The sequence below is a fragment of the Chlamydotis macqueenii genome, chromosome 1 (assembly GCF_036417535.1).
Source record: "Chlamydotis macqueenii isolate bChlMac1 chromosome 1, bChlMac1.mat, whole genome shotgun sequence".
NCBI lineage: Eukaryota > Metazoa > Chordata > Aves > Otidiformes > Otididae > Chlamydotis > Chlamydotis macqueenii.
In genome coordinates this window covers 192,331,210-192,354,010 of record NC_141556.1, presented here as the reverse complement: position 1 = coordinate 192,354,010, position 22,801 = coordinate 192,331,210, and the positions used below count along the sequence as shown (strand labels likewise).

Sequence of the window (22,801 nt, the reverse complement as noted above, 5' to 3'; positions counted from 1 at the left end):
AATGTACAGTTTAAGAGAGCCATTACTTTGTGGCAGGCACTCTAGAAGCCAAGTGTCAGATAATATATCAGCTTCTGCTCCACTTTAATTCTCATTTAATGATCAGAGGTCTTTTATTCTTAACAGCTTGTTTTAAATATTAAACTGCAACGAGTCCATCAGGATACACGGTGGTTACCGTAAGAGTAGAACACCTCTCTTGTAGTGTGGATGCCATGTAGGCCTTAAGCGTAAGATATTTCATTATTAGCCAAAGCATATTTTTGAACATTTGCCACAATCCACTGTATGTTCATTAAAGGAAGATCTAAGTTTACGCTATATATGCACAAAAGTAACATTAAGAAAGCAAATAAAATTACTTCAACTTACAGGGTGAACTTTCAGATGTACTTATCATTTGATCTGCTTGTTGTGCAAATTATTTTTCTGAAACGAAAGAAATTCTTCTTGCCATTTTACACGCTTTCAGCTGTAATTGTTTGCACATCTTTTTCCAAGGCACACAGAAGCTCTAGGCAGGGCCGGGTCTCCACTCTCGTAGACGTCACAGAATTACGCACGAAGGCGTGTTCCCCGCACCAAACAACTCACAGTTCGCTCTCACCCGCGTTACAAAAAAAAAAAATGTACTTTTCTACGGTATCACTGGAAACACTACAGCAACGCAGGGGCGCCCCAAACACAGGCCTCGACCAGACCCGCAGACAGAGACAGCTCTAGGTCTGTAAAGCCTACAGCTACGCCAGACTGCACCGGGGGCGGGGGGGCGGAGAGGCGCTAACCTAGCCCTAGGCAGCGCGGAGAGCCGGCCGGCGCGGGCACGGGGGGACACGGCCGCACACGGGGAGGGTGAACGCGGCGGGGGCCGCGAGCTCGAGCGCGCGAGGGCTCGCTGGGCGGGAAGCAGCCGGCAGCCTGCCGCGGGCGCGCGGCGCGGGCAGCCAATGGGGAGCGGGCGCGCGGCCCGCCCCGCGGGCAGCAGCTGGCGCGGCGGGCAAAGGTCCGCGCGCCGCCGCCACCGCCGCGGCCTCGGCTGGATCCGGGCGGCCGCGGCCCCGAGGGTGGGCGGGGCGGGGCGGGGCGAGGAGGAGCCAACCGGGTCCTAATGCCGCCGAACCGCAGGGCCAAGGGACTGAGGGACTGGACGGGGAAAGGAAAAGGTCGGTACTTATATCGAACCTGTCCGCTCTTATAGGAATCCCTGACTAGGTCATCAAAACTCAGCCCCGAAACGTAACACCATGGAGCTGTGCGCCTCCATCACGGAGTACAGGAAAGGGAAGAACGCTCTGAAACGGGGGGGTGAACTAAAACTGTGCGCGCTGTGGTGCGTGGCACGTAGCGGTAAGGCTCCAGGATCTCTCCCGGCAAACGAAGGAAGAACTTCGACAAGCCAAAGACTCCGAAACAGAGAAAACTGCAGGACGGGGAGCCTGGGTGAGGCACCTTTTACACCTGTAGATGTGGAATCTACCAGCATGGCCAGTTTCTGGCCTTCTCTTGCTACTTACATTTACCAAAAGTGAACGCAGCTAGCCGTCCAGGAAGGCAGAGACACTGCCCTCGGCATCTACACCCCCTTCTCTCAAACACATCAGCCTGGCCAGAGCGGCCATTTCTGATGTGTTTTCACTTTGCTACCTCCTTCCTCTCCTTGCCTATACTTCAACACCATTTGGAGATGAAACAGTAGCATTCTGGGGTATTTTTATACTTTTTATACTCTTCTAGTGAGACATCCTTAAGTGGCCCAAAATGACTCGGTCTGGGGTGCTGGAATTAGAAACAGGGTTGAAATGGCTACTTTTATTGCCTTCCAGTGTTGCCTATGGAAATTGGGATCAATTTTGTTAATAGTCACGCATAATTTTAATTAACGTGCCTACAGTCTTGCAGCCAAAACCACACAAGGGATGGACAGACAAGCCCCAGATCGGTGGAAGTTGAGTTAAGTGAACATCAACAACCTCTTCCTGAAAATGAACAGAGACACAGACAGAAAAACTAGTACAGTGTACAGCCATGAGTAGTGTTAAGTGAAAAGTTTACGGGAAGACCACTCTAATATAAATGCATCTGTTCACTTTGGCATAAACTCCTCCACGACATAATACGCATGGTAGAACAGGGCCATTATTTAAAAGCCAAAGTACCTGACTCATGATATGTTCCATCTATTCTATTCGCAGCAATCTGTCTTACTCCTATCAAAACCACATCTAGAGAACAAAATTTCTGGAGCTGTATACCTATTTTCAGTATACAAACCAATGCAGGCTTAGGGCTAACATCTCTATGTCGTACATGAAAAAAAACCAAACATCCTAAATATTCAAAACAATATCTGAAAAATTTTACTCTATATACTTTTAAAAACCCTTCCTCTTATCTTGCTGCTGTGAATACACATCTGTCTCCATATTACAGATACTAAAGAAATGTAGAACTGGAACACCGGGCCAGTTTTAGACCTGCTTCTTGACTGTTCCAGTATGAAGCTTCTGTAATGTCAGTGATAATTTGTGTGACATGTTGTCAGTAGGTAAATCTGTTTTATCTTTCACATCTTTATTAAACAAGGAAAAATTAAATTGGTAAGAAAGCCAAAATTCAAGGAGAGCTAAGATAACCAGAGGCCAACTGGTTCACTCTAATTAGTGTTTTCACTATATGGGGAGCATTAGATCTGTGCTATCAGCTTTCCAAACAGAAGCATTTCTGAATCTGTCTAAATCATTAAAAAATACACAGGTGGCAATGCAAAGGAGACATTTCTGTAGTCTCTCATCAAATAATGCAGAAATGAATACACTGAAACCGTCACACTTCATTACAAAAAAAAAAAAAAAAAAAAAAGACCGTTACTCAATTCCAACTTATGCTTAGCAGACAGATGTAGCCTACAAACTCAGCAAATCAACAGTGTGAAAAAGAGCAATCAGACATGGTAAAACACAGCTTTTTTTGAAAGAAAGCACATTGAGTAAGTAATTGATAGCACACATGTCCAATGTGCACAAAACCTCTCAAGGATTCAAACGGGTAATAGCATCAAGTTTCACTGTGGGCTCCAATATTGAGGGCATGCCTTTAGGCTGGCATGTTCATTTAACATATGAGTCATTCAGAGTGGAAACAGCATAACAGAAACATCCACAAACTAATGAATTGTGAAAGAACTATAACATTTTTCCCCTCAGGCTTCCACCTACTAAAGTGTCACAAATAAAGTTAATATCACAAAAATGATTTAGCAAAAGAGGAATTAAACACTAAATGACAGTCAACTCTTTTACAAGTCAATCACTCGTTTTAACTGTTTTTATTTGAAACAATATCAGTCAGTATAGTCATCTTAGCAAAGATCAACAGAAAAAGACACTCCAGCTTTGATTTTTATAACTACTGCAACTACAGATAAGATACCTCTACAACATGAAAATTACAAACTAGGTTTTCCTTGATTGATATCATCCTTCAGAATTTGAGGAGGTTTAAGAAGAGCTCACCCTTCCTTCCCCCCCCCAAAAAGCTAGTTTAAAATATAAACAGATCAAATAAATAACTGAACCCTTGCCATGCAATGAACTAAAGTGAAAGTTTAGCCTGGCAAAAAAAAAAATAATTGTGAGCAGCCAAACTTCCTCATCCCAAGTTACTACGATAGCCCACAAAATCACAGCAGTTTAAAAAAAACCTACTTATATCTAAGCAGATATCTAAGCTTATATTCATATATCTAGCATGCATACTTGTCCAGTGCAGCTAGAGGAACATAGTATGTCCTTACATTACAGTTGCTGATTTGTGTTTTGGCACTAGAGTGAGTGCGTAGCACTTTGAGGGCCAGATTTTATCTTGCATCCCCCTAGAAAGTAAAAATGAAAAGCTGAGTGTTGCAGAAAAGGCTATTAAATAGAAGTCACTATTCGTCACTTCCATAGCAATCTGATTTCACATGAGGAGACTGCTTACATTAACCTTTTCAGGTCTAACTTGTGCACGTGTATCAGGCCTCTCAGAAGTTAATCTACCAGGCATCCTCCGTACTTCCTCTCCCTGTATCTTAATGAGGATACTCTGTTTTAATTAATGCTGCCTTATATATCTATGAAGTTATTGCCTTAGGTACCTGTTAAGTTACGGTTCCACTATACTGTGGAACTGAGTGCAGTGCAACTGGATTTTGTCAGCCAGGCTGGTACTCCTCTCTCCCCAGGACACTGCATTTTTCCTGCTCTCATCAGGTGCCCATAGGAAGTATCTGTATTAGCACAACGATATATTTGAGCTCCTTATCCTTGCTAAGGCCTCTGACAGGCACACAGTGGACTGAATGCTCTTGCCACTCTCAGACATTAACCATCACCCTTCTGACCAACACTGTCCATCTGATTAATGCCTAATCTGCTTGTGAATCAGCTCCCGAGCCACCACAGCTTTCAGGATGGCATGAGAAAATTCAGACTTCTCGTGGTCGGTCAAAACCCTAATGTCAGTGGAAGTAGCATGCTGCTGCAACAGCTACCTCAGCTATGAAACCAGTTCATCAGAAGAATGCTCAGTCTCTGTGCTGCTCTTTACTACATAGTGCATACATGCCCAGGACCTCAAAATACCCTTAAGAAGAACTTTAAGAACTGCCAGCTGTTACCAGAACAGTTCCACTGCAGTACCAACCACCAGTGGGATTCAAAGAGTAGGGATTAAAACAGAGGCACAAATTCTTGGTGAATTTCAAGAAGTCAGTATATATACAGATAACATAATTGGTTTTAGTGAAAAGAAAAAAAAATTGTTTAAGGAATTGTTGGCCTAAGCTATTTCAAAGACTAAATTAAAAGGAACCACTTCTATGGCACTGTGGTTACAGTAAAACTTCCACTGGTGTTTCTACTTGCATTTTCTAATTGTGTACATTATTTAAATAGTGTGCCACTTTCAACAAAGTAATACCTGTATAGTAACTTAGCATGCTGCTGTTATACTTTTTTTTAACCTATACAAGGATTAAAAGTTTCCAGCTATTATTAATTTGTCAATAATTACATAAATGTTTCATATCTCTTGCGAAGTTGGATGCAATGCCTGTTAGAACAGCTACATGTGCCATGGTGAAATATGCCACCAGAGGTTAGTTATAATATAATCTGAGTATACTCTGAGTGCAAAAAAAAAGCTGATTTTTTAAATGACAGTTCAAAAATACACAGTTTTAAATATTCAGAGAAAGACGATCACAAACAGTGAGCTATAAATGGCCACTAACTACTTCTCTAAAATAACTTACTTTTCTAAAAAGACACCTCAACTGTTTTTATATGCAAGAAATCACTGCTAAGTAAACTAAAGTTGTTGTACACTGTTTCAGAATTTCAAATACTGCAGCTGTAGAGCAATCCTCCTACTTTTCACAGTTTAGAATAAATTTTCATTAAACAATCAGACAAATCTTGAGAGATTCAGACACAAACACCTTTTACTGACAACTACCACATACTGTTTAATAAATTACATGCAAATTCTTACCAGAATGTCACTGCTTTTGAAGATGCCATATCCACGGTTATCCATAAGATCTCTCTTCATATCCATCATTAGCACCCCACTCGCTTTGCACACAAGCTTTTTAACAGATTTCTGACAAGCAACCCGCACCTACCAAAATGGTTTCTAGAAAGCAAATTTAAAAGCTGGAAAACATGGAAAACAAACAACAGTTTGCAAAACACTGCAAGTGAAATGCAAATACAGTCAATATAAAACTCATTCTGAAATGTTCATCACATTATGCTGGACTGTAATATAAGAACAGTTATAACATTATACTTTTAAATCACTAGTTCACCTCCAGAAAAACTGCAAGAGAAAAGTTCCTCTTATCCTGTTAAATCTCATATACCTCATCTCATTAAGGGTAGTTATTTGCCAAAAAGTGATTTGTTATAAAGAAGCAGGATAAAGGAATATCATTCTTGATCATATTTAAGGTCTTCTAAGGACTAATGAAAATTGAAGTTCTATTATGCTGGACAGCTCACAAACACAGAACAGTAAAAGGTCCCCGATGATACAAAAAACAACAGTCTAAACATATAAGACAGCATGGGGGGAAAGTTCACAAACAGCATGATTGTAGTAAATGTAACAGTAGTTCCATTTTGGGGGTGGCTTTTGCTTGCAAGTAAAATGGAAGGAGATACAGAGTAAGGAGGACAGATGATGGGGGGGAGCACATGAAGGAAGCAGGATTGAAGCAGAAGTAAAAAGGTAGAATGGACAGAAAGAGCAGAACAAACAGTCAATGAGCACAGGACAGAGAACAGCTAATTAAAGCTAGTGAATGTTCTCGGAATGGTCAAAGGTCCCTGGGCTTTTGGCTCTTTCTATTCCTGCCAGTTACTCTCTGACTAGGTCTTTTTTTTCCTGCTCCCAGGCTTAAAGCAGAAGGGTTATACTGATTTTCAGCCTTTTTCCCCATCACAACCCCCTCCCCACCTTTTAATATGGGATCAAGATCTCTCCATCACCTATTGCTTTAAAAGCAGGAATCACATCTGAATCTGCTCAACATTGTCTTTATAGAATGAGCACATGCTGATCATCCTTATTTGCAAGTGATAAAAGTTCTGATATTCTGACTTCAACTTTTAAAATTCTTTCTTAGGTAATACATACTAGACAAGATTCATTTACACAGCAGAAAAGCAAGGAAAGACACTGATACATAAAACAGCAACTGCAAGTTTTGTTGGTGTACGTAAAACATTATGTTCCATACTGAACAACAGAGAGTTAAGCTAAAATTCAGGGTGGAGATAGCTGCTCTGTAGGCTCTGGTGCATGCAGCCAGATGGAAATACTCTAACTGCTCACAGTAAACTGTACTTGTTCTAGTATTAACTGCATGTATTAGGCTTATTTCAGAAAGGAAGATGCACTTTTATTGTCAAAACACTCATCTCCATCTATGCTCTGCATATAAACAATAAGTCCGTGTAAAGGGCAAGTTTGCCCACAAAGGCAAATTGAACGTACGAAACTGAAGTCGTGTAACTTTTTATGGGGCTCTATGGATAAGGGCAAAAAAACTACAATGCAGTCACTTTCATCTGGTATAAGGTCTCCAATACAAATAGTTTACACAGGCATAGCAACTGCACTATAATTAAAAACAATTTCTGGAATCAGGCCAGCTCTCCTAGATTGTTTCCTTCAATGCGGAAATAACCTACCAATAGATACAGTTCTGTACTGACACAGCTTTATTCATGCCATGGGGAAAGATGGCTGATACTTTAATTATGCCAGTACAGATAAAGTAGCAAAATGTCTGATAGAGAACTTAGTGTCTCAGATATAGTCCATGTATCTATTGCAAGATAGCTGCAATATTCCTAGTGCAGGCAAGGCTTTAGGGTACTAATTCTTAACTTAAAAAATAATCCCTCCTGTGTAATTCCTAGAACATCATCAACATTTGATATGTTAATGGAATTACTAGAGACAAAACAGACTTTGAATTTCTGCCAGGAGTTCAGCTGATGAGTCTTCTGTGTGACACTCAGGTGTCACTATTCTTTTCATAATACCTTTTCTTTTAAAAGTAACATTTTTCAGCAACAATGTTGTGGTAATTTTGAATCTTGGTAAAAAAAAACACATAAAAACAAAGTGTGTGTTTTGGCTTGAAAAATAACACATAAAAGCAATTACTCCTCCTCAGCCAGACTACAGCTTTGGGAGTTATCTCTGACTTGCCAATGACAGTAACAGGCAAGCAGTTATCCAGCAAAATCCCTTTAGTTCAGCTGCTCAGTAGTACTTCCACCGCTATCTATACTTTATTCGGTTGTTTTAAACAGCATCTGCAAATTCCAGCTGCACTGTTAAAAAAAAAAAAAAAAACAACTTTTTTTTTGCTTCTAAAGGAACAAACTTTAGTTACTTCCCCAAGTATTCCTTAAAGGAGAAAAGAGGTAAAAAAAAAAAAAAGTTTTTACTAGTATCTTCCCCTTAGGACACTATGAATGGTATCTCCCAAACAACTGAATTGAGACATCAGAATCACCTGATAAAACAAGAATGCATTTTCCTCCTTCCTTATGGCTTGTTTTACAACAGCTTCCAAAACAGAGTCAAGATAAATGCACATGTGCAGGACAGAAACTCAGTAATTAATTTAAATTTAAGTTACAACATGCAACTCTAGAAAATGTACCAATTATATTTTAGTAAACTAGGAAAATGATATGAAGCATGAAGGCACACTTTTGTCTCCCTATCTCCCTCTCCTCCAAAAATAAGACCTCTACTCCCAGAAATCTTTGGACAAAGGGAAATATCTACAGTAGTAACTTGCTTATCAAAGGTGAACTGTATGTGCTTCATTAAGAATAAGAACTATATCAACCATGACCTAACTAGCACATAGAAAGTACAGATAGGTATATCAGTTATATATAAAGAAAAAGTAAAAATTTTTTTTTAATAACTTAAATTTGTCCTAATCTTAGGGATGGATCTGTGTGGCAAATTGAGGTACTTAAAAGTTGGTTGTTTTGTTTGCTAGTCGGTCAGCCTCAGCAAGAACAAAAAAATTGAAAATAAAAGTCAACAATACAATCCTTCCAATAGTAGTATCCTGTCACAAATAAATGTGAAGGGAATACTTACACAGAGAATCTCATTAAACAATCATTACAATCAATCTCATTACAAATAGTTAACAGAGCACTTTAAGGACCTGTCAGTAAACCTAGTCTGTAGTCTGTAGGAATTGTAATTTCTCAATGCAATTAAATTCTGTAACAAAGTAACTTCATCTAAAATATTTGTTACTTACAGAAAGCATCTTGAAGGATGCAATACTGTAAGTTACTACTTTTAAATCAACTTCACTGCTCATTTTGACACATGCAGAATTTTTTAACAATGGGCTAATTTTTCCAATAGAGTCAAGAGGAAAACTGAGGAAAATCATTCCTTTTCCTGTAGATTCCAAAGCTTTTTTCCCCAAGTCCTTCAGCCAAAATTCTGTTTCCAATCCTCAGAAGTCCTCCTTTCTTTACTACTAAGGTGAGATTAATCTTGGAGATATATCTATATCTATATATATATAAGCAATATATATATCTCTATATATATTGCTAAGTAAAACATGGCTGGGAAGTTCACTCCACATAGAACTTGCCTTTGGCCCTATGTTGTGCCCCTAGAGATACAAGAGTCTATTCACAAGCCTTTGTTGTGTGAAGGGTAGTTAGATAAACAGGGTTGGAAGGTGAGAACATACATGACTGATGACTCCAGGATTCAGTGGTCCAGTAGGAAGTTAGTCCACAGCAAGCTGCAATGAAAGACACTGTCTAAAAATAGAGGAGAGAAAAAGCAGTAACAGAAACAGGTCAGACCCTAAAGTAAACACCCTCACCTAGTGTTTAGAAGCAGAAGGCTGTACCAAGACAGATACTGCTTGAAGAATCACGATCATATTCATCAACGAGCTAGAGAATAAAACAATTCCAGAAGCAGTAGTGAAAACAACTGGTAGAACTTAGCAAAAAAATACATCTCCAACCATGGTCTTTACCTAAACCAAAGCAGAGGGCACTTCATCCATCTACAAACTGAAATACTTTGCCCTATAATTTGAGAGTGCCTTCAACTGAACCACTTATCCTTTCGAAGTATCTGGAGTCCCAAAGTCAGGCCTCTAAATCACTGCTGTATTCACAGTGGTGCGTAAAATTAAATTCAAGTCGCTGACTGTCCCTCTCTGATGTGCTGATTGGAGTCCTCATTTGATACCAAGTAGAGTATTTGTATCCTGTCAGATGGTATTCCATAACTTGGACTGTAAGCCCAGAAAAATTTATCCTCTTCCTGACCCAGAAAATACTCCTCTTTAGTTCTTTCCTTCTGCAGTGCTGCAGCCTCTATCATCTTTGGAAGAGACGTGGTGCTTCAGACCAGTATCTATTCTGGCCATTGGGTACAGCTTCCTGGCTGGAAGCTGTACCACCTAACATAGACAACTACCCATTCCACAGGAGGATAATGAAGTTAATCTTCAAGGCAGTACACAGGGTTCATCACCTCTTCTTGGCAAGCACATCAGGGATGAGATACTGTGTCTTGGAAGACCCTGAAACTCCCATAACCGGATTGCATATAAGGCAGAAGAGTATCTTCCTTTAAAAATGTAACCAACCAGCTCAATATGACAACACTGAAATGGTGAGATCCAAGAGGAGAGTATTTAAGCTGGATGTTGATGATCAGGACAACAAATTTCTGGGCCTGCACTCAAAAGAATGTCATGATGCTTGAGACAAAAACCAGCATAGTTTGTTAGGTGGTATCCAGTCCTGCTATCATCATAAAGCTTACCTTAGGGCTTAACATCAGCTCTCACAGCCAATGAGCACTCTCTCAGACATTCTTGGATCACAAACCCCAAGAACAAGGGAAGATATGTCTCAGATAGGGGAGAGGAAGCTAATTGTGTTCCAAAGAGAAATGGAACAAAGATATTCCATAATGCTAATACATCAGTGTGCTAGCTTATATATTGCTGAGAAACCATGCTTCTAATTTACAGTGCTAACAGCACTTACATACCTACAGTGATATGGACTGTCTCTTAAAAGATGTCACTTTGTCACTTTTCTAAGATTGAATGTGTTATCTGCTGTGTGATTTTTTTTTTTTAAATTATCAAGAACACTTAGCAACTGTTGCTCAGATTTTATATAACTTTACAAATTCAAGAGGTACAGAAATTTGCCCTCAATTGTTTAGGATACCTGTGACAAGAGTTACAAGGGTTACTAAAACTTCTAGGGCAAAAAAAAAAATTCTCTATTTTTCATTATCCCTGAAGAAATATGCAACTTATTACAAGCACATGATATTTCTTCCACTTACTTAAACTAATTAAAGAACTACTATGAAAACACTTGTATTTTAATAGTTTTGTTTAAGCAATTATTTATGAGGAACACTTGCTTACTTTCTTAAACCACGTGATCTGCTTCAGATGCACCTCTTTCTCTCACAGTCTATACAGCCTACAGAACTGAACATAGAAACCCCTAAATATCTCATTGATATTAATTGTTCACTGAAGTGAAACATTTTTTAAAAGTCATACATGTACTTCTTTGATTTGTTGTAATCTTTTTTTTCCTTAAAATACTTTGCATTTTTATTCTTGATCTCAGAATACTGATCTTCTACAGCATCTTTCTGGTTTTGAAAAAGGCAAGGACATAAGTCTATAATTGAAATTGGGTGAGTCTTAAAATAATCCCTAAAGTTTTAATGTTTTCTCTATAAAACACTATAATGCAGAAGAAAAACTTTTTGCTTTTTAAATAGAATTCTCTTGCTACTTTCCTACCAATTACAGAACTATTTTCCACCTTCTCCCTTGCCTCTCCCCCTCAAAACAGAGAGAGAAAGAGGACCTCGGGTGATAAACTAGGACAGATTCCTGGAGATGGCCATAACAGTTCCTGTTGCAATCACACACCCTGTTCCTCTCCAAGTTTCCTTCCTCCATTACTGAGGCAGCAATACCTGCTGCACCACTGTACTTTCCAAGAGCAGAAATAAAAGCAAAGCAGCACCAGTTCCGAGTGACTTTAAGGCTCTAGGTTACAAACCGCATTGGGCTGTTGCAACACAAACAGCTACCCTTTCCCTGGAGGAAGCGGGGACCAGGTGGAGCAGGAAAAAAAACAAGTTAATCCCAAACCAAGAGCCCCTAACACTTACTCCAGTATAGAAGCTGTTACTTCTAAATTATGCATGCACTACCAAAAGACACCTCTGTCTTTGCAAATGGAAATTGCAGTAGCTGAACTAGCTACATACTCATAGCTACGTGTTGGAAAACAAGATAAAAAATGTGGCTGGGAATAGAAGTAGACATTCATATTCTATGCCAGTTTCTCTACAGAAACAGTACTGCTGAAATGTTAGATAACTATATAATGCTCAAATTGTAACTAACAAATCCTCTCACAAATACAGGCATATCTATTTTAAATGTAAGTGGAAAATATTTATAGTTTGAGTTGCACCCTTTGCCACTTAATTATCATAATTTAAAAAAGAAGAAACCTTTAGGTTCCTCCTCCAAAGAAGTTATTTACTTGAACTGTAGCTTGGGGGTTCCCAGTAGTCAGTCTGTTCTGAGACTCTCATCCCACTGAATGTCAAAGACCTAGTATTTCAAGGATGGGACTTCAAAATCACTTAGTGATGACTTAACTTGTCTCACTAAGGATAAACCAACCTTTATTCCCACTCAGGTCATCTCATTGATTTCAAGGAAAACACATTTAGAAAGCAGAGCTGAATACTTTCAGAAATTCTACCCATGTGATAAAAAGGAAAAACAACAAACAAACTGATATAATTCATCTGAGACTTCTTGATGTATGATAAATCAAGTATTTTTGTATGCATTTGTGTGTATTAAAAGTCATTTAAATTACTTTTAACTGCTTACTCAAATAATGTAATCTAAAATACCTTACCTTCTTACTCTTCAGATACAGGACTCTGTTTATGCTTTGAGGAAAACCCAATTTCGTCCATGTACAGGATGTTGTGCTAGTAACAATAATAGTACTGCTGAAAGATTCAGAAGAAAAATACACTCACTGCTCTCAGTGTCCATATGATAGACATCATAAGCATTATTATCAAATAATATTGAACTTGCTTTATGTTTTACACTTGTCCCACCCTGGCTTCTGTGGAACTGTGTTTAATAATAACAGTTTGACTTCATGTACTACCAGAAGCCATTCTCTCCACCAAGAAAACCTATTAAGCTTCAGTTTACACTAAAGAAGTACTGTTCTTTCTATGTCACTGAAGTTCTTCAGCATCAGTACTGCACAAGGATGACATTGATATAAAGTTAAGCGTATGCACAAAAACTTGCAGAACAGGAGCCTCTCTTTCTGGACCCAAAAGATATGATAGTCTTAAGTTTTTTAAATCTAGTACTTTTCATTCCGTAGGATTTTTAGCAAGACAAGTGGCATTGCTAAGGCTTCTCAGATCATATATGCCTCTATAAAGACATATTTTGACATATGCAAGTGATCTAGTAATTTAGCAAGAAAGCAGACAGGTGTCATAAAAAGGTTCTAGTTTTGTGTGCACCACTGAAAAGGCTGACAAACTACTCAGCCTTTCTGATAAGAAGCAATTTAGTTGGGTTTTTTTATTTGTTTTGTTTTTCCAAATTACCAGTTGTTCCAACCAGCAGTGAAACACCAAGCCCACAGCCAGTGAGAGAACCCCTGCAGTTTGCAATGAGAACATAGGAAAAGAAATTGAAGTTCCTGTTGAAATATTTGTAATTATTTTATTATTCTACTGTTAACACTCCGTATTGAATATACATTGCTTACAATTCCTACGCAGAATATGACTATAAGCCAAATTCTGAAGTCATTATTATGTTATAAAATAATTGGATGTCTAGAAAAAAATAAACACAACATACAGTAACCATTCATTCAAAATTAAATCCTCATCCAGAGTTACTATGCCAAGATTTAGGGATCCATTTTAGAAAATAATTCTGACTGGCAAAAAAATTCAAAAGCTGGGGTTTTTTTACATAGAAAATTTGAAGATATTCCAACTTGTGAAAATCTGACTATGACTTCCTTTTTATTTCCTCTGAATGATTTAAGATTTAGTTATTAACACTAAAATCCAAACCAACAACTCTGGCTTAGCAAAATATTGAATTCAGAAAATAAAGAAACATGTAAGAAAACTCTGAAAGAGAACTCGTAGCAAAAGGGAATTGTGTCGTTACAATCATCATAATCTCCATCCTCAACAGGTTCTCCAGAGAAAATAAATTATGCTAAAATAATTTTCCAGACAACAATTTCCCTCCACACATCATGTAAGTATGAGTGCTACTGCCTGTGCCTTTTCATTTTGGGATACTTTACGTGTCAAATGACCAACAGAAAGGCTGACAGGCTCTGATGTGACACTGCATGTGTGCTAATTTAAACAAAATGCCAGCCTACCAAAAACCAAATAAGTAAAATTAAAAAAAATAACAAAGAAAAAGTTCTTACCTGAACTTGACAAAGCACCTCTTAGCTGCATCAGTCCTATTTCCCAAATGAAGACTCTTCCTTGCAAATAAGTGAGCTTTCTTCAGATCATTATTCTGTGGCACAGGCTCCTCCAAATGGCAGAATGAAAGTACTGCCATTACTGAAAGCGTACAGATAATCTGAAGAAATTGAACTGAAAGCAAGAAATACAGAGGCTTTATTTTGTGTAAATTTAGTGAGTTTACTTAGTTTTCAAGAACTTTTTATCAATAGCATTAAAAAAACCACATGGAGGATACGTATATGCACTGATTGATACAGTAAGTATAAATGACTCTTGCAATTAAACCAGACAGACAGTTCTTCTGAGCAGAAATTCCCACGTAAGGAAGTTCCATTTAATGTTACTGTGGAGCATCATTTATGTAAATTTTAGGGCTGTTTCTTTTACGGTGGGCACACTGCAAAGAAGTTTTCACTAGGGCATCTATAACAATACATGTCTTTTTGCAGAACATTTACATCTAATTTAGAAAGATCTTCAAGTAAAGTTATTCCTTCCACTGTGAATTATTTTGTAACTGCAAATACCAAACGACATTATGCTAATATATCCAGCCTTAGAAAACTGCCCTCAAGTTCTTCATAACTTTCTCTGATTTTACAGAATGTATGTAGTATTTTACTTCAGGTGCTTATTTGAGGACAAGATTAATTACTTCCAAGGTAGATTCTAGAGGCATAATTTTATGAACATGTATTTTTGGTAAGAAGTGAGAATTCAAGCAGAGATGACCCTTCTGCTGCTTGTTCTCGTCCTTGTGCCACAGCCTCATTTGTGCAGATGTATCCACTGGTGGGGCCACTTGCTGTACCGTACTGAGGAAATAACTTGGGTTAAAAATTGCTGCTTGTCATAGACTCCTCTCAAAGTCAGGATTAATTTTCTGATCCAAGTCACTGCATGACGACACAAATGACTGTGCTAACACAACAGGAGGGGAAATAAGGAATCAAGAGCACATAGGTAATTGCAGCTACAAATGTCATCACTTCAGAAACTACTGTTGTCACTGAAGTGTAAATTAGAAGATCAACTTTGCCACTGAAAGTAGTATAGGGTGTTCTTTAACTACTTTAACTTTCATTTCCATCTCTGCATCACAGTTTGCCATCTCCTCAATTGCACCAAAAGTCAATGCCTGTAGGGCCACACCAAAATTGCCTGGGTTACAGAGACAGTTTCCTGCCAGAGGCCATACGCTGTGAATTTAAGAAGGTGAGATGAACTACACGTGGCACATGAGTATATGAATATATATATGTGGGTGTGTGTCTCTGTTCCACTAACAACAGAGGCAACTTAGACCATTGTTTAGACAACTAAAGACAGAAGATATTAATGCTGTTTATTATGTCTCCCTAGCTTATTGCCTGGCCCTTTCTAACTTTTGAACCTGCTACCTGATTTCAAACAGTTCTGTCAAAGAGGAAAATTCAAAAGTAATTTACAGGTTAATAAGAACTCAGAGATTTCAGAATCCCAAGTGGGAAGGTGGACAGAAAAGACCATCCCCAAAACTGCCTAAACTAAAATAAAGGCTGCAGCATATGCCCAACTTATTAGAGAACAAACACACACCCAGAAGAGACACGTCTTATACATACCCCAGCTGCAGCTGGTACTCTTCATTACCTCTAAGAATCAACTGCATCGGAAACCAGGCAGTTAGATCTTGTTCTCAGAGAACTACTTGACTAACCATTTAGTATTCAAATCTACTTACTTGGCATTAAAGTATGAGTCCTTGGTCTGCAAATTCCAGATCTGTTCCTCGTGTTCAGTTTAAAAGTATGGTACATACAACACTCGATAGCTTCCGGTTTTCTGGCACAGCGTCTCATCCTAACGAGAGGCATTCTTCTTAGCATATCAGCCACTTCATCCTTTAGAACTGCTGAATGAATGAATTGCATCAAGTTCTTATAACTTAGGGGCCTTTAGCACTTCATTCTAGCATTCAAGCTTTTGATTCTCTAATCCAATAATCAGATAATGTCCTATCAACTTTATTTGAAAAGAATAAATGTCCACAATCTCCTTTGTGGTAGAGAGTAGCATAAAGAAATTACTCCACTTCTCCTTACTCCTTTTAGATACTTTCTGTACTCCCTAAAAGTCCAGAAGACCTGTCAAGTCCTTAACACTTTACTTACTATGTTACAATCCTTGTTTTCTTTTTAAATAAGAGCGTACGAGTAACCGAGTATTTCCCTGAAATACACTGCTAGCAGTAAGACACAACAACAACTGTATTCTGTTACTGTGGTCAATTCACATATTTGGAAGGGCTAAAATATTACATAAAAACATTTCTGGTCACATGCATATGAAAGTGATTGGCCTTTTACAGCCACTAATTTTGACATTTCCTCCCTCAACACCAAATTCTTGCTTAAAAGTAAATAATTAACAATGCTAAATGAGAGCAGTTAAAGAGGTATCAGTAAGTACAATTTTTATCCAAACACAGGAAGGAAATCCATATGAATTCCTCGCATATCTTAATGAGAAGGATCATACTACTGTTAATCAAAAATACTGTTCATCTTAATATTCACTTAACCTATGTTGTGTATTAAACTCAATCAGTTCTGTCTCAACATCTACATAAATTCAGAATTTACATAGTATATTCTAAGTGGTGTGGTTTGGGGGTTTTTCGAGGGTGGTGGGTTTGGGTGTGGTTTTTGTTTGTTTGTTTTTTTAAATATAAGAATGCCCTTTCATATTCTGAGTCCTTGCTTTGGAAAGTTTTTAGGACCTCAAGCCTTTCATAGGCTAACATCAATGCTGTCCTGCAGTGGTGGCTTTGTTACTGTAGTCTCAGTGCTAGCGGTACCCGAAATAGGCAGAGCAAGCTTAAGTCCACTCACACAGCTCAACTGCACATAAAACATCAAATATTCAGGCACTCTACTCTGGACTAGTTCCAGAATTGGAACCGAGTCAACTGTAATGCTAGGAAGGAATTCCTGTACAAGGAATTCAATCTGATATAAAACTGTATAGAAGGAATTTGATGCAATAGACAAAAACACACGGGTGTATTTCTGCGACTGTTTTAAATCTTAAACTTAGGTCAAATTTGCAGCTCCATGCTACATGATGCAACAGATAAAATAATTGCAATGATTTGCTAGAGCTTAGTTTATTCAATTCATATGGTTTTTATAAATGAAATATCTATTTGCATAATACAAGTGTGATAATAATAAAATCATTCTAGTTGGAACAGACCTCAGAGGTCATCTAGTTCAACCTTCTGCTCAAAGCAGCATTAAAATGTGAATACTAACTAATGATACAGGTCGTACTTTTAACCTTGCAGACCACTAATTGCATGTAATCCTTGATCAAATGCACTCAACCACCTTTGATAGGATTAGTTATCTGCAGAAGGGTTTGTGGGACCAGTTACTTGCCATACATTATACCCAAGTCTGGCACATTATAGTACTTTCCAGCTACACCTGTAATCAGTTTCACACTTTAATTTCACTTTGAACCTCTTTTAAGCAGTACTGTTTTGAGAGCAATTTTGAAGTGGGCCTGCTATACGTGAGTAGATTTTGATATATGAGAATAGGATGGAGTGAAGCAGGGGGGTGATAAACCAGTAAGTGAGGCAGGAAGCACAGAGCTGGTGTTGGTTTCAGGTGTGTTTCACAGGTTGATGAATGTAGGATAGAGATCCTGCTCTGAGAGACACCTATAAAATCAGAGAAATTAACACCATTGGCACCAACAGTTTTAATCATCAATGTCAGTGACTGAACTTCAGCAGAGTAAGTTTGGGAACCTCTGCTTTAGTACCGCAGTTTTGTTTTGTTCCTCTAATTCTGCTCTAATAAGGATCTCCATTTTGGGTTTGTATTCAAGTTTACAGCTTTCTTTCATGCATGAAGAAGTGATGTAATATGGTACAGTATTGCTAATTAAAAAAAAAAAAAAAAATCACTTAAACAACCCAAACCTTAAAAGAAAAAAAAAAGTTGAAATGTTTTATAAAACCATGATTACCCAACAACTCAAGCTGAATTACAAAAGAAGTTTGCCTTATATTAATTCAAAAATGTCCCTCTGTTCCGAAGCATGAAATACAGTAACAGTTTCTCTGTGCTGTGTGGCAATATATGAACTCTGCCACATTAAGTAAATAGAGAAGAAAAATTCATCTTCTAAATAATGATTTTATTTAAACATTTATTACCTGCCATTGTAAATAACTTCAGGTATTAATACAACATAATTAAAATTAAGGTTTTTTAACACAACTGAAAGAGAAAATAATATTTTTATTTACTTTGTTAATTTATCAGGATTTCATTATCATTTTTGTCTACTGTGGACACTTTACTGTAAACCATGAAAGTGTTACTTAAGTGGTAAGAGCATCAACAAGAAGTAAACAGCAGCAGGATATATAGAAAGAAATACATTGACTTTAGCAGCTTTGATAACCTTGCTCTTAGGCCTATCTGAAAGGCATTTTTAAACACCAGTATTAAAAAAAAAAATACACTGAAAACCTTTGAATTCTACAGTTCAAGACATTATTTACATGCCTTCCCCAAGCATTTCTCAATAGCCACTGATGATGCCAGGTTGCATGGAGGGCCTGTCCCTATTTGACCTGAGGTACTAGCTCTTTAAGTGTAGGGTACTCCAGGAATTTTACTCTTAATTAGCCACAGAAAAAGTTACATTTAGACCTCTCAGCAAACTTTCCCGCCAGTGTCTAAGTGGCAGAAGTTAGGTCACATGATGGTGCATATGCATCAGCCACATATCATGAAAGGGACATGGCTGAAAGATGCAGGCAGGAAGCAGCAAGAGAGATGAATCAAGCAAGCAATTGTAAAGCCAAAAATTAGAGATAAGGTAGATCTACAAACTGACAGAATATCTTCACCTTGAAAATTTTCACCTTCAATGTCTTTATTTTATAGTTTTGTCAATAAATATGGAATATTTTTCTGATTAAGAAAGCTGAATAATTTATTCTACTTAAGTTCCTTTTTAATACCAAACTATATTGCTTTCGTGTTTTAGAAAGTAAAATTTTACTAAAGAATACTTGTTTGCAACAAAACTAACTGTATTTCCATGTTTGTGGAACCTTGTACAGTATTTGGCATTCTAGTTAAGACAGGAAGCTCAATACCTGACTACTGAGTAACAAGTCACTGTCCTGAGACCTTGCCTGAGGGAAGAGTGAGCAAAGTGCAAGGAGATGCTCTCGTGATATCTTACAAAGAGAGATACACCCAAACCTTGCTAGGTACTGCTTCCATATAAAAAGCAGATGGTTGGTTTTAAGTTTTGGCCAAGGTGCAAAACTACTTTCTTAACAACTTTGACTAGAAAACAAACCAAAGAAAAAAAAAAGAAGAAAGAAAAAAGGAAAAAAAAAGTTGCAAATGTGAATTATACTGTATTGTATACCGAGAACAACATTAGTATACAGATGACATGACATCAGCACACCTCAAAAACTTTGACATTAAAACACTACAGCTTATATGAAAATTACCAGTGTGGCTAGTTAATAACATTTCTGATATAAGGAAAAAGCACTATCAGACTGAAAAGGACAATTACAGCCATTCCCTTCTGTTCTAAAGGCAAAAGTAGAAATTATGCTTTATGCAGAACAATTACTGAACATTATCACAGCTTTGGAACATATTATCTCTAATTTTAAAGTATAAAGAAAGGTTGAGAGATTGACAGAGAAGAGTACATATAATTAGATGCATTTAAAAGGCCAGTAGGTTGCAACACATGAGAATGAGAGGGGTGATAAATTTACATCAGCAAACAAGAAGGCGGTAATATTTTGGTTTCAGCTAGAAGTTGAACTACTGATATTTTAGTCTCCAAGGAAAAAAAAGATGTCATTTTTTTGTCACTGCTGCCATCCCTCCCATCCACCCCCCCACATCCCCTGCCAACATAGGACCTAAGAATTATAGAAAAGTGCTCTACAAACAGTTCAGGGATTTTTTTAAAGAACATGTATTTATTTTTTAGAGAAGGATAATGGTCTCTGGGCTCACAATGTTTGGGTTTTGGGGGTGAAGAACCACATGTATTCTTAGAGCAACCAGTGTAACAAAACTCAATCATGATGTGGCCTTTCAGCATCACCACAAAATAAAAACTGACATATAAAAATATCTATGTCCTACACTCCATAAAGACAAATTATTTTCTTTGATTAACCCTACCTAAGGCATGAATTCATACCATCAGATTTACTAGCTGTTTCACAAATACACATTAAGTCCCAGCCTGATACTACGTTTTCAGACATTAAAAAAACACCAAAGGATAATTCAAAAACAGGAAAGATTTTGCAAGGCTTAGAGGCATATTTAAGTTCACACAGAATCAGTTCCATCAAGTTTAACAAACAATCTAGACTCATGCAATTCTATGAAAAATCAGGGAAGCATGCAATATGTTGGCAATTAAAGAAAGATGAGAAGGGACAGGTATTTTTAAACTCTTCAAAATAACCCTAAGTCTTTCTTTGCATTTGTACAGCACTTAGTAGAAAGAGAAGCCAGCGACTGAAGCCTCTGCGCATGCATAGCGTCAGTGGCTATAATGGTGCTAGCATCTGTATACAGAATTTTTTTTCTAAATGGGATTGTGGAGTACAAAAAAAATCCAAGACTAAATATGAAAGGGACCACAAGATAATGGTAGTAAAATTTATCTCAAGTGTCTATAAGTACCAGAAGGAAAAGTCTCTAATTAATAGGCAACAATATATTAGTATAACTAGATAAGTAAGAATGGATGATCTGTCACTTTCAAACTTCTCAGGAAATATATTGTTACTCCTCCTTTTTGTCAGCATGGACTGCCATCTTACCAACACAGCATCAGTTTACTTGAAGAGACGACTTCTATTTGAAAGCACCAGAAACTGGAATACATGAAAAATATCTTGAGGCATGTTATAGATTGTAAAAAGAACTGGTTCATTTCCTGGACAGCAAGTGTGTTACTTAATATTCTTCATTCTGCTAACATCTGAAGCAAGTTCTGCAGGCAAGATGTTTAGACACTTTTTCCAAAAGTCACAAGGGTTCAACTTTAATTAATATGTTTGATTACTGCTTATTTTCAAGAAAACAAAACAGCTGGCCTTTAAAATTACTTTGAAAACAGAATGAAACAATTAGATCCTTTTTTAAAGAGTTATATGTTACATCAAATATTGTATACCTGCATAGATGTAATTTGGAGTTGATTTCCCTTAATAAATACACACAAAAGAGAAACAGCACATTTTACATCATCCCAATTTTCCTAAGTCCTGTAAAACACTGCCTTCAGCTGCTATGGCTGGAAATCAAATCTAATGAATCACTTTACTGATAAAATGTCTTTGAATTCTGCCATAAGTCAATAACTTAAAACTATAATGACAACTAAGAAAAAAGAACTGCTTAGAAATCTCAGACTTTTATGCATAAAAGCAGCAAGTTAGTCTAGAAGCCAAAGAAAAAGGAGAGTCAAATCTAAACAGCCTTTAAAGACCAATTAAAAAAAAACCCAAAACAACAGTATGAGACCATAAACCAACAAATCATATTTAAGCATCAAATATTATCCATTATTTGTTCACTTAATTTCAAAAACACGTTGCTTGCTCTAAGCCTTTTTATTTTTCATGTCTCTTAACCAATATATCTCCAAACTTCCACATTTAAAATCCTTACCTTTATAATCAAGCTAGCCAAGATCTTTACCTTCACAGAGTCATGAATTTTGTTTGATTGTTGTTATATTATCTCATACTGGGTCCAATTCAATTTCTTCCATCAACATTCAAATGTATCTTCTATTTACGCTGAATTGCACTAGGAGTAGCAGTGCAACCCCATGATGCCACAGAAAGGTAACCTATTGGAGGAATCCGAAGGGCAGAAGTGAACAACGCAGCGACCATGATCATACTAACATCAGCCATTTTTACATGGGTTTCTGAAGCTACATTTCATCATTGATACTTTCTCACTAGAAATATTGCTGAAAATAATTCATTTCTGAAAACCCAAAAGCTACTAAGTTTTGACTATTGTTCCCTACTGGAATGGACTCAGAAGCCTACAGGCTGTAGGATAGGGAGGTAAAATAACTCAAATAATACAATGGAAATTAAGAAACAGTCTTTTGAAGGCCAACTGCAATTCCCAAATGGAAATCTTTGCAATGATTTCTGAGAACACTGCATCAGGCCTAAAGTGTTCAGTTTCTCTTTGCTACAGAGCAAAGAATATGCTCCTGTTAAGGATAACAGAATAAGAGCCACTCTTAAGAAACAAGGTAAAAAAAAAAAAAAAAAAAGTCTAACCTTAGCTCAGAGCAGTGAATAGATTTCTCCTGCTCTGCCAAGGCTATAGACACAATAGTAAGGAAAGAATGTAGCATTTATTTTCAAAAGAGTGGCAGGAGGAAGTCATAAAAGTCTCTTACAAGAGGTTTTTACTCCATAAAAAGGGTTTAAACAGATAGCAGTTGACAAAAAAAGAACTTGGCCTCATGTTTTAACTACTGATTTTATAACCTCTGTCTCAAAAACCATCTTCTCCTCTTTGGTTAAAATACT

General features: G+C 37.4%; 1 long non-coding RNA gene across 2 annotated transcripts in view; it reads right to left on the bottom strand.

Moving 5' to 3' along the window:
* Positions 1-16,750, bottom strand: part of LOC147602367 (uncharacterized) — a 34,702-nt gene extending 17,952 nt beyond the window's left edge. Inside the window, exons 1-3 of one of the 2 annotated variants that reach the window (XR_015257833.1) lie at positions 15,899-16,750; positions 14,130-14,304; positions 12,552-12,648 (exon numbers count right to left, since the gene is read on the bottom strand). This is a non-coding gene — a long non-coding RNA (uncharacterized LOC147602367). Of the gene's footprint in view, positions 1-372; positions 728-12,551; positions 12,649-14,129; positions 14,305-15,898 lie in introns of those variants that run through there. The other variant, XR_015257834.1, reaches the window with a different exon arrangement.
* Between the last annotated feature and the right edge of the window lie 6,051 nt (positions 16,751-22,801).